Source organism: Cariama cristata, unplaced genomic scaffold, assembly GCF_000690535.1.
Source record: "Cariama cristata isolate BGI_N322 unplaced genomic scaffold, ASM69053v1 scaffold1844, whole genome shotgun sequence".
Classification (NCBI taxonomy): Eukaryota; Metazoa; Chordata; class Aves; order Cariamiformes; family Cariamidae; genus Cariama; species Cariama cristata.
The window spans coordinates 2,138-15,476 of NW_009612161.1; positions in this window are offsets into that span (position 1 = coordinate 2,138).

Consider the following 13,339-nt stretch of genomic DNA (forward strand, 5'->3'; position numbering starts at 1 on the left):
CAGGGTAATCCCCATCACTACAGATGTAGTTCAACAGTCTTGGAGGTTTCTTATGCTTTCTAGATCAACGGTTAAATGGGTCATTTCCATTGCAGCCTGCTGTGCAGTAAGGCCATCCACATCCATTTTCACAGCTTCCTAGACTGTGGACACACAGAGAGGAAAATACTTATTCATGAAAAGAGGGTCAAAAGCCATATTCAGTGTAATGCTCTGGAAACACGGCTGTTATGTGGCAGGCTCTGACTCTGGAGCAATCAACACACCCAAAGTCTTGGATTTCTTCCCAGGGGCAGAGACTCATGTTAGGGTCATGACATTACTGGCTATCTCACTCCCTCAAGGGGGTACCATCGGAAAAAGAAAAGAACAGAGCGCAGCGAATGAAACAGGGGCCAAAGGAGATGTGCATGCATTCTCTGAAAACAACATCTGATCATGTGCAGGTTTCTATAAGTATGTTTAGAAGCAGCATCTTCCTTTCCCTCTTGAAAGCATTTGCTGTCATTGCTACAAGATGGTGGCAATAGGACTAGTGAGTCACTGGTGATTCCCAAGCAACCTGTCAGTTTAGATACAGCTCCCCAGAAGGAAAGCTTCAGAGTCCCTCATTTAAGAACAGATGAGGAGAATAACATTTTCTCTGCACTTTTTGTGCAGTAAGGTAGAAAACTTATAGATCAACCATTATGCGCTCTGGCTCAGTCATATAGTCTCTTTTTTGAGCTATGCTGAACAGTTGCTTCTGTGTTGGCATTCAGGAAATAAAATTGTTCATTTAATGAGTCCTGGCTTTGCAGAGTTGTGATGCTGCCATGTTTTTCGTGTTCAGTTTACACCCTAGAGTGGGTTTTGCAGCCAGTCCTGCTATGCCCAGTAGCTTCCAACCCAGCTGCCAGCAGGCCCTGCCCCCTTTTTGGGGACATGCAGAATTTCTCAACTGCCAGCCTGAGTTATTGTATGCTATAGTGCAGCCATGACTACCCTGAGATGATTGAAGTGACCTGCAAGGTAGCAGCTTTAGGATATGAAATATTATTAAAAGTAATTATATTTTTCTTAGCATCTACATTGTTCAGATCCTGTGAGTCTCAAAGAGGTGTAATCATGACCTTCCTCACATCTAACTCATAGCTTGTATGGCTTTGGAGAACAGATTGTGATTCCTAATACAAATGCAGTCTTTATTATCCTGCGACTGTACACCTAAGCCTGCACAGCTAATGCCCCTTGGGGGCACGGGCAGGATCCTGTCAGACTCACCCTTGTTCCTGTGGGGTTTAGTCTGTTAGCTTTTTTCTGAAGAAGAGGCATGGCCCTTTTTAAATCTTTATTTTATTTTTTTAATCTTTATTCTATTTTTTTAGAGTTCCCTCTTTAAAAAAAGTGACTCAGCACATCACCATTCTGCAGACGTGAGTTGGTAAACTGTTCATCTCTGCTTTGGCTCTGGGGAGCTCTTAAAATCATTCCTCCTTTTTCTCCCTGACCCTCATCTTCCTCTAAAGGGATTTTAGGTCACTCTGTTCTCATCAGCCAAAGGTGCTGGACAATGTGGTGCTGTTTAGTGTTAAGCAATATCTTTCGTCTATTCGATGAGGCCCATGTATCTTGTCTATCTGAGCTTTTATGATTTTTTGTCTTCGTCAAATCACTAGCACAAAGCACAGGCATCATTGTAAGTTAAAACTGGAAAGAATTCGAAGTCATTTGAGCTGCAGCAAAGGATATAGATCTTGAAAACAAGCATCTGACCAAACATCTAGGGATTTTAACTGCTTTGTATCCTGCTTTCTACCAGAGCCCAGTTACAGTTCCTTAAAAACAAAATGGTGAACTAGAAAAAGACAGCACCCTGACTTTCTGCAATGACAAACAGAACAAATGGCATTAGTAATTAAGTTAAATTGATCTCTAGGTCAAGGACCCTCATTTCCTGTGTAAATCATATCTCCTCCTGCACCAGGACAACGCTCCTCTGAAGTCTACCATGTTGTTGTTATTACTGATATTAACATTTTAGTTACTGATTAATCTCAGAGAATTTTCACTGCACCTAGTTCCTCTACAAGAAACCCTCCATCAAGGAAAAAGCGTGTTAGAAGGATTGTAGCATCAAAGCAAACACTGCCAGCTTATTTCCTGACAACTTTGTGGGTTTAGGTAGCAACTGCTTGCTTTAACAGTATCCTACCTGGTATGGCACATTTGTCCTTTTATTCACACCATAAATGGGGACTAGAAGAATTCAGATGGAGTGTACCCAGCCTGACCACTGTGTTGGCTGGTGATTCCTGCCCACACTACCCAGAGAGCGTTTCAGAAAGGAAATAAAGCAGGAGTGATGAAGGAAATGCAAGGGTTGGCTAGACTGGATATGTCTGAGACAGAGAGAACCAGAATGTTCTGGGTTTCTATTAAACTTCAATGGAGAGGGACTTGCGCATTATTTCGTCAATGAAGTGACTAGTGCTTGGCATTGAGAACATCAGTGCAAAACTGTACCATCTCACCCTCCCTGCTCCTGTGCCTATCACCTTCCTGGATTCTCAAAGACAGAGACAAAAAGCAGTACAGCAGCCCTGCAAGGCACACAAGGCAGAAAGGAGCATTTTGCTCCAATATTGTGTATGGAGCACCGGGCTTTCATACTGTTTTTCACCTAACACCGCCTTGGGAGAGAGGCCCATGTAGAGGATGCAAGTAGATCCAAGCCTGACCAGGATTTTGGGTCAGTGAGTCAAGTTTACGCTAGTTTTACTGGGCCAAGGTCTGATCCAGAGTTCCTGGTAGTTTTGATTGTTCTATTAATTTATCTACAGTATCCATAAGCCTCTTCTTCTCATGCTTGCTCTTTCCATCTCTAAGCACCTCATGCTGTACCATATGTCTCCTCAGATTATGGGAAAAGACAATGAACACTACCCACTCCACAAAAAGGCAACAGAGGCACAGAGAGTACAAAGGTCCTTACTTTAAAGTTAGACTTCTACAGGTTAAACAAGGTAGATACTTAGACATGGTCCAGCCATCCTCATCTTCTTTTCTGGAAAAAACAAAACAAACAAAACAAAACAAAACAAAACCAAAACAAAAACAACAACAAAAAAAAAACAACAAACAAGTTAGAGCACTATAGATCTCTGAAAGCTCGAAAGTTTGACTGATTTTCCAATTCTGTCAAATGGTCTACTACACGACATTATCTTCTTCCTATGAATCATGCCTCATTGTGTGGGTATCTCATAGAAGATGTTTACCAGGTCAGATAGGGGTCCCGTGTGGAGCAGAAAAACATTGCCCCTGGTGATTTTCCAATGGCACCAAACAGCCTTCAGGCAGCCTGGGAATAAGCCACTTCCTCCTGGTTTCCACAAAAGCTCTAGCACAACCGCAGAAACAAGCAGGACCTTACACTTCTTCTAGACTTTCTGGGGTTAATTCTCCAGAGCTGGTCTTTTACAGTAATACAAAGTGATACAGCCCCACATACACTTGGTCTGTGGTTCTGGGAGAAAGACAGTCTTGCCCTGACTTATAAAGGAAGCAAATTGAGCCTAGAGAAAATCAAGGGTGAAAACACACAATGTGTAATTTGAAGTGGAAGTTGATGGGACCATGCTCCTGCTCATCTTATACACTGAGAAAGAAAATGGAGAATGACATTGTGCGCTTGCCTCGTACATTGATCAGAACATCATGAGTAACCACTGCACACAATGATAAATTTTATTGTCTCCACTCTGACCAGTCACTTGTAAAGCTGTGAACTCATTGTGAAAGAACCATTAGATCAAGCTGCTAAAATGTGAGACAGTTTATGGGCAATTCCGAGTCTATTTAGACAATGAATATTCATGATCTATCTGGACAATTTCACGTTCTTGCTTAGATAATGCAGATTTATGCTCACACATAACAATGACTTCTGAATATTTATAAGCAAACACCTGGACAGTATTTGACACAGCCGTGAATATTCATGATTACATCTGAAAGAAAGAGAAAAGTTCTACCTGAAGTAGGAACTACAGATACAAGAAGCTAATCCTCAGTATCTATTGTGCCTTAATGACAATACAAAACAGCCAAAAATAGCATAAAGGAAAAAATTAGAGATAGGGATCTGATCACTCAAAGGATCAGTAAAAAGCCAGAAACATTCTCTGAGCTGCTAAAAAAAATCACATTGGATTAGTCTTCTGACAGAAACTGGGTTTCTGGTGCAGCACATTTTCTATATGAAAAATATGTGGGGATTTTTTGTTGGGTTTGGGATTTTTTTTGTTGGGTTTTTTGTTGCCTAAGAAACAACTTCTTTCAGACAAAAAGACTGAAATATTTGCCATGAGGAAAAAATACACTTGTATGTAACTCGACACATGGGCTCACACATGTGTGTCCGTGTTTAAGGGGTCTTCATGCCAAGATAGCCTGTGCCTTCAAGGTTCATGTTTAAGTCTGTGCTGCTCCAATTCAGATCCATTGTGCTTGGTCCTCATGGAGAGCTTCTCAAAGCCAGCTGAGATGAGACCAGATCATTGCCTGAGGCACGCGTGAGTCCTAAGAGCCTTGGTGTAGCTCAAGACAGGAGAATTACAGGATAAGGATCAGGTTTTGTGATAAGGGGATTTCAAGGCAGAGATACGGATGGCAACTCCAGGAAAGAAAAGGTGGTAGCAGAGAGGCTTAGGTCAGGGGAAAGACAGCTGTTAGATTCAGGTGTCCTTATTCACATGAATGGTCCTCTTAGGAGTGAGAGGAACATGACATTGGAGTTCCCTCCTAGGGAAGAAGAGCCTCTAGCTGAGAGTTTACCTGGGCGGGGGAAGACAGAGATCTGATCATCCAGCAGGTAAGACAGCAACCAGTAACTCTGCCTCTGCTGACAAGCCTCTTGTGTAAATTCCCAGTCCTAATGCCAACTTCTAAATACCTTTATAACCAAGCGCTAAAACCAATCATGATATCCCCATTCATAAGAACACCAAAATCTTCCTCTCTATGTTATTTCCACTGCTGTATAGCTCCTTCTGTGATAGTTCATTAATGCAGGAGGAGTTAAACTCATTCTCCCCATGTTCACTGGGAGCAAACGAAGCAGTGATGGCCAATTTCAGAGGCTCAACAGCAGCCAGAGCACAGAGTTTGGGCCGTGTCCCATCACATTTGGCCATGCTTTGTCACATTTCATCCTGCCTTAGAGAGGGACTGCACACAAGTTGTGTGGCAGCAGAAATATAATAAATGCCAACACCCTTACCTTGATGCTACCCAATAAGTGTTTTCTACAGCCTGATACTGTCTGTGCTAAGCTGCATAGCAGACTTTTGGACCTACATTCATTGAGACAGCTGAAAATTATAACAGTTGAAAATAAAAGCATCTCCAGGTCAGTAAATAGCCCAGTTCTTCCCATTTCTTCAAATTATCTCAGCATCTGGCACTTTTCTGCTGAGATCACCTCCCTGTAAGAGGAAAATACAACTTCAGCTCTGCTGGGACACCTCAATGGATGGCACACAGCAGTCAGATGTCAATGTTGGGTACTCATTTCTGTCCCAGACAGAGATGAGTTGCCTTGGCTCCCCTCTGCTCCTTCCTCTGGTTTCAACTCTCATGCTCCTTACTCACTCCGGTGTTGCTTCTGCTTGCAAAGAAATCAGACAACCTGAAGAGCTACCCCTTACAAGTGTCTGTTCCTAGCTTGCATTGAACAAATAGCCTTTGTGAGATGTACTCTGATGGACGGTATCCCCATGGCAGGCTGTGGCTAGCTCTGAAGGCTAAAAATGGATGGGGGAACAGCTCTGCCTTCACCGGCTCCAAAATGAGTTCCTCTCAGCAGCAGCTGGAAATGGAGCAGCTGTTGGTGCTCTCCAGCACCGGTGGGGCCGAGTCTCTCCCAAGGATACAGCACAGCCGTTCCCCATTCACGGCATTGATATAGCAGGACCTGCAAAGGAAGGCTGGGTCAGCTGCACCAGATTTTACCCAGAGTGCAGGATATGAACCCTGAGAGATTAAATAACTGAAAACAAATCAAGTGAACATTTATCATTTCAAAGCCTCCTGACTTTTTAAAGGCAGTCTCATGACTACAGAGGGTTGGTCTCACAATGCCTGGTTAATCAGCATTGGAAATAAAAGACAATTTGATCAATACCACCTTTTCTGCCCTGTTTCTCCAGTTTTTGCCTATGTTGTACTTTCTATCAACAGAAACAGAGGAATTTCTGTATCAGGCAACAGCACCTTCTGCCCAGTCTTCAGCAGCCACCACCTGAAACTTCAGAGGAAAAATAATCTCCTTCCCCTATACCCTCATTTCTGCATACCCATTGGATATGTTATTTGCCTATTCTCTCTCAAGAAAGTTTCTTCCCAAGCCCCTTTTTGCATTAAAAAAAGCATAACAATATAGAAAAGATGGAACTACAGTGACATTTTGTTCCAAATAGTCCCACCCCTTCTTTGAATGCGTGTGTAGATTTTTAATACCTTAGAGCTGGGACTGACTCCCTCCATGCATCAGTATAGCATCTGCTGCAGTGATGCTCCAGATAAGGACAGGAGTTGCTCATTGATAAATGATTAATAAACAATGGATGCTACCTCTGACAGCGTTGACCTCTGGCAAATAGACTATTTTTCACAGATGTCTCTACCCATCCTTTGAACCCTATTGCCTATCTATCCCATGGCAGTCAATTCATTGAGTCTGTTACACATTGTGGAATAAAAGTATATGCTTTTTTTGCTTCAATAAGTGCTGCCCTTTAGCTTTTCTGCATGCGTCCTGCCATGAAGCATACAATGGGAGTCCTTGTGTTGCTTCTGTCAAGGTATTTTCTTCAATAAAGCCCTTCACCTGACATCTTGCAAACACTGTCTCCTCTTGATTACTCAAGGTCAAGTCTTCTGCTAGACTTACAGGCCAAGGCTTGGTGGGAACCCTCTGTTGAGATGCTGTGTTTGATTGTGCAGTGCTGTGTGCTGGTTGTGTGTGTGGAATACAACTAACACCAGCAAGCAGTGAACACTGCTATGCTTAAATACTAAGAGTCTGCACATGGCGGCTCTTTTTCTTTTTTTGCTGTTCTTGTTCTGCGCACCTGAAATGCAAAGAGTTAGCAACAACATTGCAATAATCACAATATCTTTAGAAATAAGTGCAAGGGAGGAGAAAGGTAAATTCTCATGCATGATTGCATCTTTCCAAGCCCACAACATACAAACCATGACAACATACAAGCTTGCATTGATTTCTGGGGATTCCTGAAGACCAAAGGAAGAGCCAATCATTGCCCACTACCTTCATCTTTAATAAGAAAGCCTGCAGAAATAGGTGTCAGCCTGCAACATTATTCTGTCCACAGCAGCTGCCAGCTATCAGAGTAGCAGCTGCATTCGCCTCTGACAGATAAAGGGGTGGAGAGACAGAACCACCCGTGCTCCAAGTAGGATGCACCATCCCTTCACAGCCTACAGTCCCCACACCTGCTGCCTTCAAAAGCCACAGCAATTCCATGGTGCGTTTGACCAAGAGCAGCAGTGACTATCAACCACCTCCAGCTACTGAGCTCCTGCCTGGATCTCCACAATCACACTTTGTCTCAATTCCAGCATGGCCCTGCTGGAATAGTAACTGAGCACATCACCTGAAGCAGGAGAAACTTTAGAGCATTTATCTTCCTATGACACCTGAAACAAAGCAGACCCAAAGGCATATATTAATGAATTTGTCCTCACTACAGCTGGTCTGCAAATGTTTCAGCGCAATCAGCTTTTCATTGAAAAGCTTTGATTTGTCAAAACCACTGTTCTTCTTAGGATAGGCTTGAATTCAACAAAGTATTGTGCTGGAAACATTTTTGAAATCTAGAATGAGAATGTCTGCAAGGCAAAGAGTAAGAAGGATGGAGAAGGCACATTTGTGATCCTATTGACTTCACAAGGCCAAGCCCATTCTGTGGGTAAACGTCTTTGTCCTGGGATGTTGATGGGACTCATTAGGGGGACAGCAGCGGCAGTGATGGTGATATTAGAACATCATGAAGAAACAGAATTCAGCCTCCAGCTCTGCCAACACACTCTGCAAGCATTAAATTCATGCACACACCAGGAGGGAGATAAACTACCACATTTACTCACAGACTCTTAATAAAAATGCTATTCAGGGTTTAATTAACATACTTTTTTTCACAAAATCACCCCACAGCTGCAGCAAAATCTGGTTTTCTACAGCCTTCCAGGGCCAAATTCTGCAGTAGGTTGCACCCAGGTGCATCTGCAGGGTGGCTCATTCAGGCCAAGCCAGTATTTACACCAGCACAAAGCAGAGCAGACACTCTCCCCTCAAAGTTCATCAGATATCCTTTCCCTCCCATGGTTGGGCTTTTATTGTTAGCTTGTCAGCAGCAGAGGAAAACAATAAAAGCCTCATATTGCTCCAGCCAGATGGCAATTCTGTTTCCTCCCATTTAGCTGGTGAGCTGTGCTTGTGCACGCATACGTGTGTGTGTGTGTGTCTGTATCTGTGTCTCTTTTTCTCTTGCTTCTACTGTGTCTCTGCCTGCCCCACACACCTAATGCAGAGAAATGATTTTGGAGAGGGGTTCTGGAGGCTGCAGGATCCGCTGGTAGCTCAGGAGGACCACAACCGGACATCTATTATTTTCAAGTTGTCTCTACTGAGATACCCAGCTGGGGCAGATCTTAGTTTCTTCAGCTCCATAGTCTTCTCTGCCTGGAGGAGCAACAGGAATTCAGGGAGGGGAAAAAGGGATGCTCAGAAGAGGAACCAAGATGCAGGTTGATCATTTTAGCCACATTGTCTGGGTGCCATCGGAATACATTAACTCCTTCATTTATCACGGCACTATCATTAGAAATCTCAATTATTTCTGAATGCCACACTGACAAAATGTTTAATTAGCTACTTTGTTGTGTTAATCACTTCTTGGATACAAGGAAGAACTAGAGGCATCAGTGCAGAGCCCCATTATTTTTTATAGAAATGTGTGGAGAGTGAAGGAAGCTGTAATAAATGTCCCCATCATTACACAGAGATAAAGGTCAGACATTAACACAGCATTCATATATCTTAAGCCTTTCACAGGGAGCACATACCTGCCAGCTACAGCTTTCTGTACCAGTGACAGGAGAACAATGTCAGCCGCCTGGAGAGCAATGTGTGGAAACAGCTCAGGGGTTTCCATCTCCCTTCAGAGGGTGATGATGCTCCACTGTGCCGGGGGATAAGCAAGCTGAGCAGTTAAGAGGTTCAGATGTTGTCATCAGGAACCTTTTACAGCTAGGTTCTCCCAGGCTTTTCATGAAATCTGACTGCAACTGCAGGTGCTTTTTTAATTTACATTATAAAATTAATTGAGCATGGGCCTGATGGTATTTGGAGTCAGAAGGGCTGATTTTTTGCCTTGAAGTCACTCAATTTACTACTAAAAAGCCAGCAACCATGGAGAAGCCTGACCAATATTCCCACATGCCCCAGAACAGGCACAGCAAGAAAAACAGCACATGGGTGCCCCACCAGCTCCTGCATAGGTAGAGCACTGCAATAGAGACAAGTTTGCTTTGAAGTCCTGATTTCCAGAGCCTTTCCCCTGGTTTCCATCCAGAGGCAGCAGGCAGTGCAAATAGCACATACTCGTCTGTCGGTTTATATTTTTTCTGTCTATCGAAAATAAGACACAAGGTCACTTCTCGTCATGGAAACACATGCCTCTGGATGGAGTGAGGTTATCATTTCACATAAGTCAAAGCCATTGAGTGACTTCAGATCACGACAGATTACCTCAGGGCAAGACCATCTGGCCTACAACCCAGTTTGGGTGGACATTTGGCATTTAAGCCTCAGAGAGCAACACAGACAACGCTCTTTCCAACACTTAAAATTCTGGATGCTCACTCAAAAACACCCTCATTCTGGATCACTAGAGCTTCCTAGTGGCCTAAGTGCATGGGTTGCTTAAAATGCCCTGTCCAGGGCTAACAGGTACCAAATACCTGTTCGCATCCCCCAAGGGACTCAATCCATCAAATGTCCTCTTCTCCCACCTTCAGTTACGGTAGGCATCTGCACAAAGCAGAGCATTCACAGCAAAAAAAAACAGAGAAGGAGGAAATGGTGGCAGCAGTGGCTGAGATTTGGATCGAAGACTTGTGAGAAAACACTTCTAGTTCTCCTCACTCAGCCTAAGAGCTGCAAAACCGCATCTCCCCTTTGCTTGGGCCCTGCCTTTGCCAGATGTCTCCTCTGCTCTCACAGAGAGGAAAGGGAACCAGAGCCTGTAGCCTTTTTCTGAGACACTTCCCTACAAAAGTGGTGTCCAAAGTACCAGACCCTTCCCCAGTGCTGTTCATGCATTCATCCATTGAGTTTTTAATTAAAAAAATGAATAGACCTAAGGCGACTGCGTTACAAATTCAGCAGTGTCTGAACTGCCTAGCTTCTTTACAAGCCCTGGTCACCCGCACACATCTCTGAGGCATTTGTAAATGACTAACATCCATGTAGCACCCAAAATCCCTCCTGGTGCCAGCAGCCCCCTTTCCGTTGAGGCACTAAGGCTTAACAATGGAAATGGTGTGTCCAGCTCAGGACGCTGCTGGGTATCTGAGGAGACACCTTCTGCAATGTGCTTCACTGCCAGTCTTTCTGGCTAATTGCTTTTAAAAAGTCCTAAAGTCCATAGGTCTGAGTAGTATGTTCATTTCAGGAGTCATCTCCATAACAGTTTGCAGAAAAGGAAGAAGAAAGACGAGGTGATTTAGCTGAGGCCACACAAAAAATAAGAAGCATCTAACTCAATCATTGTTTCAGAAGGACAAAGTAATGCAAAACAGAGAACGAATACGCATGGGGAAAATGGGATAAATTTTGACTTCTCAGTCTTTTCTACAATTCTTTCTTTAAAGCACTTTCCCACACACAGCTTCAGAGCAAAGCCATCGAAAGCATCTGATTTCTGCAGCAGACATATTTAATGGAGGGAGATGTTCTGGCTCACAAACTCCAATTAGTTCTAATATTAGACCTGCCCATAAAACATACAGTCTCCCTTGTTTTCCACAACCACATCGATAAAGATTATTGTACAGGGATATAAATATAACTCATTAGTTTGTTGACACTCAATGGCTTATCTATATATGTAATGCCATCCTGCCATTATTGATGCTTTTTTAATGGCACAGTATCATTAAGCAGTAATGTTTTACTTCTATTAATATCATTTGGGCTGGTTCTTAATAACTGTGCCAGAGTGACTGCAGCATCATCCACAGGACATAGAGATGAGTGCATAATATACGTCTCAGCACATCATCCATAATGTTCAGCTTTCTCCATGACCAGAAAATCACAAAGTTCTTCCAACTCCAGCTGCTCACTTTAGAAGACATGGAGATCTGTAGATAAATGTCCTGCCCCAAAACTTGGCTGTTTGATTCCCAAAATTCATGATGCAAAAATGTAGTGGCAGATTATCACTATTCAGTGGCTTGGTGGTCTGCTGCACCACAGTCAAATGTACGCAGGAACTAGCTGACGGGGTGCCACTGTATAGAGGATTTCCCCCTGTGGTCTGAGAAAAGGGCAGGAGTTCAGCATTTCTCCACGGACATCCTGATTGCAATATCCTGACTCTCTCAGTGGCCTTTGAAAAGTTTCCTTAATTTCTTTCTGACTCCTCTTTCCTGTTTGTCTTTTGATGAGTTCACATTTTCTTTCGAAAAATCTCTCATTTAGCAAATTTGTGTTTTGCCTTATGTTGTTGTGTTAATGCTCAACAAAAGTCAAAAACAGTGGACAGGCAACATGGCCCCTGTGCTGCCACGAGTCAGACTGCAGAGGACTCACTTCTAAGGACAAGACACCTTCCTGCCCTTAAGTAGCCTGACCTTTTGTTTTCTTGGCTCCAACCCCATCCTTTGCCAGCTCAGTCTGAGGAAATTTGGAGATTGCTCCAAAGGCTTGAGAAAAGTATACTTTCTTGTAAGTCCTCCCCTAAATGCAGGAATTGAAGGAACCTCCACCTGGGTTTGAACTTCTAGGAGCAAATCTTTGCACCCAACTGCTGCCAAGGAGCCGGCCGTGGATGAGCTCTGGTGGGAGCCAGGAGCACGGCCAGGAAGCCCACTCTGCTGCAAGCAGAGCATTCGCTTGAGGACATGTTTCTCAATGAACAACAGTAAGACAAATTGAAAGACTGAGAGCAAAAGACAATCTCCCCCACAATAATACTTCAAATTACGGGAACACAGATTAAATGCAATTGCCTGCTAACTATTAGCTATTTAATTATATTCTCTGGGCAGTGTACAAAGAGGCTGATTGTTGATATCACTTACCCCACTGAGCCCAGTGAGTCATTCCTGACCTATACTGGCCTAAATGAAAAGACTTTCAGGCTTCTTTTGCTTTTTACAGGGGAAATACAGGGACCAGAAAGGAGCAAGTACATTTTTGTGTACCCATGTACACCATGATCAGAAGGGACTCCAGGCAGCCTCTTCTCCAAACACCCATCCCTGGCCGAGCAGTGTAAGGAGAGGGCCAAGCACTGGCCAGCAGACAGTGCATGTGGGTGCTGTGGGGTTAACACCCCAGGACCTGGCTACAAGGCTGACACTTTACGATCTCCGCCTGGGAGCAAAGGCTACCTCATAGTGACTTTTATCCTTCACCTATAATGGCTCTGCCAAATTTAACACATTACTGCGATTACTGCAGCTAGTAATTACATGCAATCCCCTCACAGCAGCTCTGTAGGTGAGTTGGTTTGCATGATACTTGTGCTCAGCAGCTGAAAAAGATGTTATCCAGTCATTTAGGTCTACCTTTCTTCAGTGCAATGGAGGAGACAGAAGATAAAATAGCCTTCATTTTTAAATAAAGCTTCTTTTTAATGGAAACGTCATAGCTTTGTATGTCATGTCATGGTATTTTTCAACTGCATGGGTGATAACAGTCTGGTCGTGCTACCAGCTGAAGGAATTGCTCTTCAGCTCAAGCTGCAGAAAGCTGTGCTTTGGCATTACAGGTCCCTGCTTTAAAACTCTGCAAGGCAGCGTGGGATGGCACTAAATAAATAATTTTCTGTGCCTGAAAGACAGATATCCCAGCTGATGTAAAGTAAAAGCTACAAGAATTAAATAAAATGGCTAAAAAGCAGAGCTGATATTTTCAAAATTGATGGTTCTTCCTATAGCAAAGCATGCTCACGATGGTGACAGGCTGTACACAATTGTGGGCTCAGTGAAGGCAGGAGTGAATCAGGAGACCCTGAAACAGCCCAGTCTGGCTGTGGAAAAA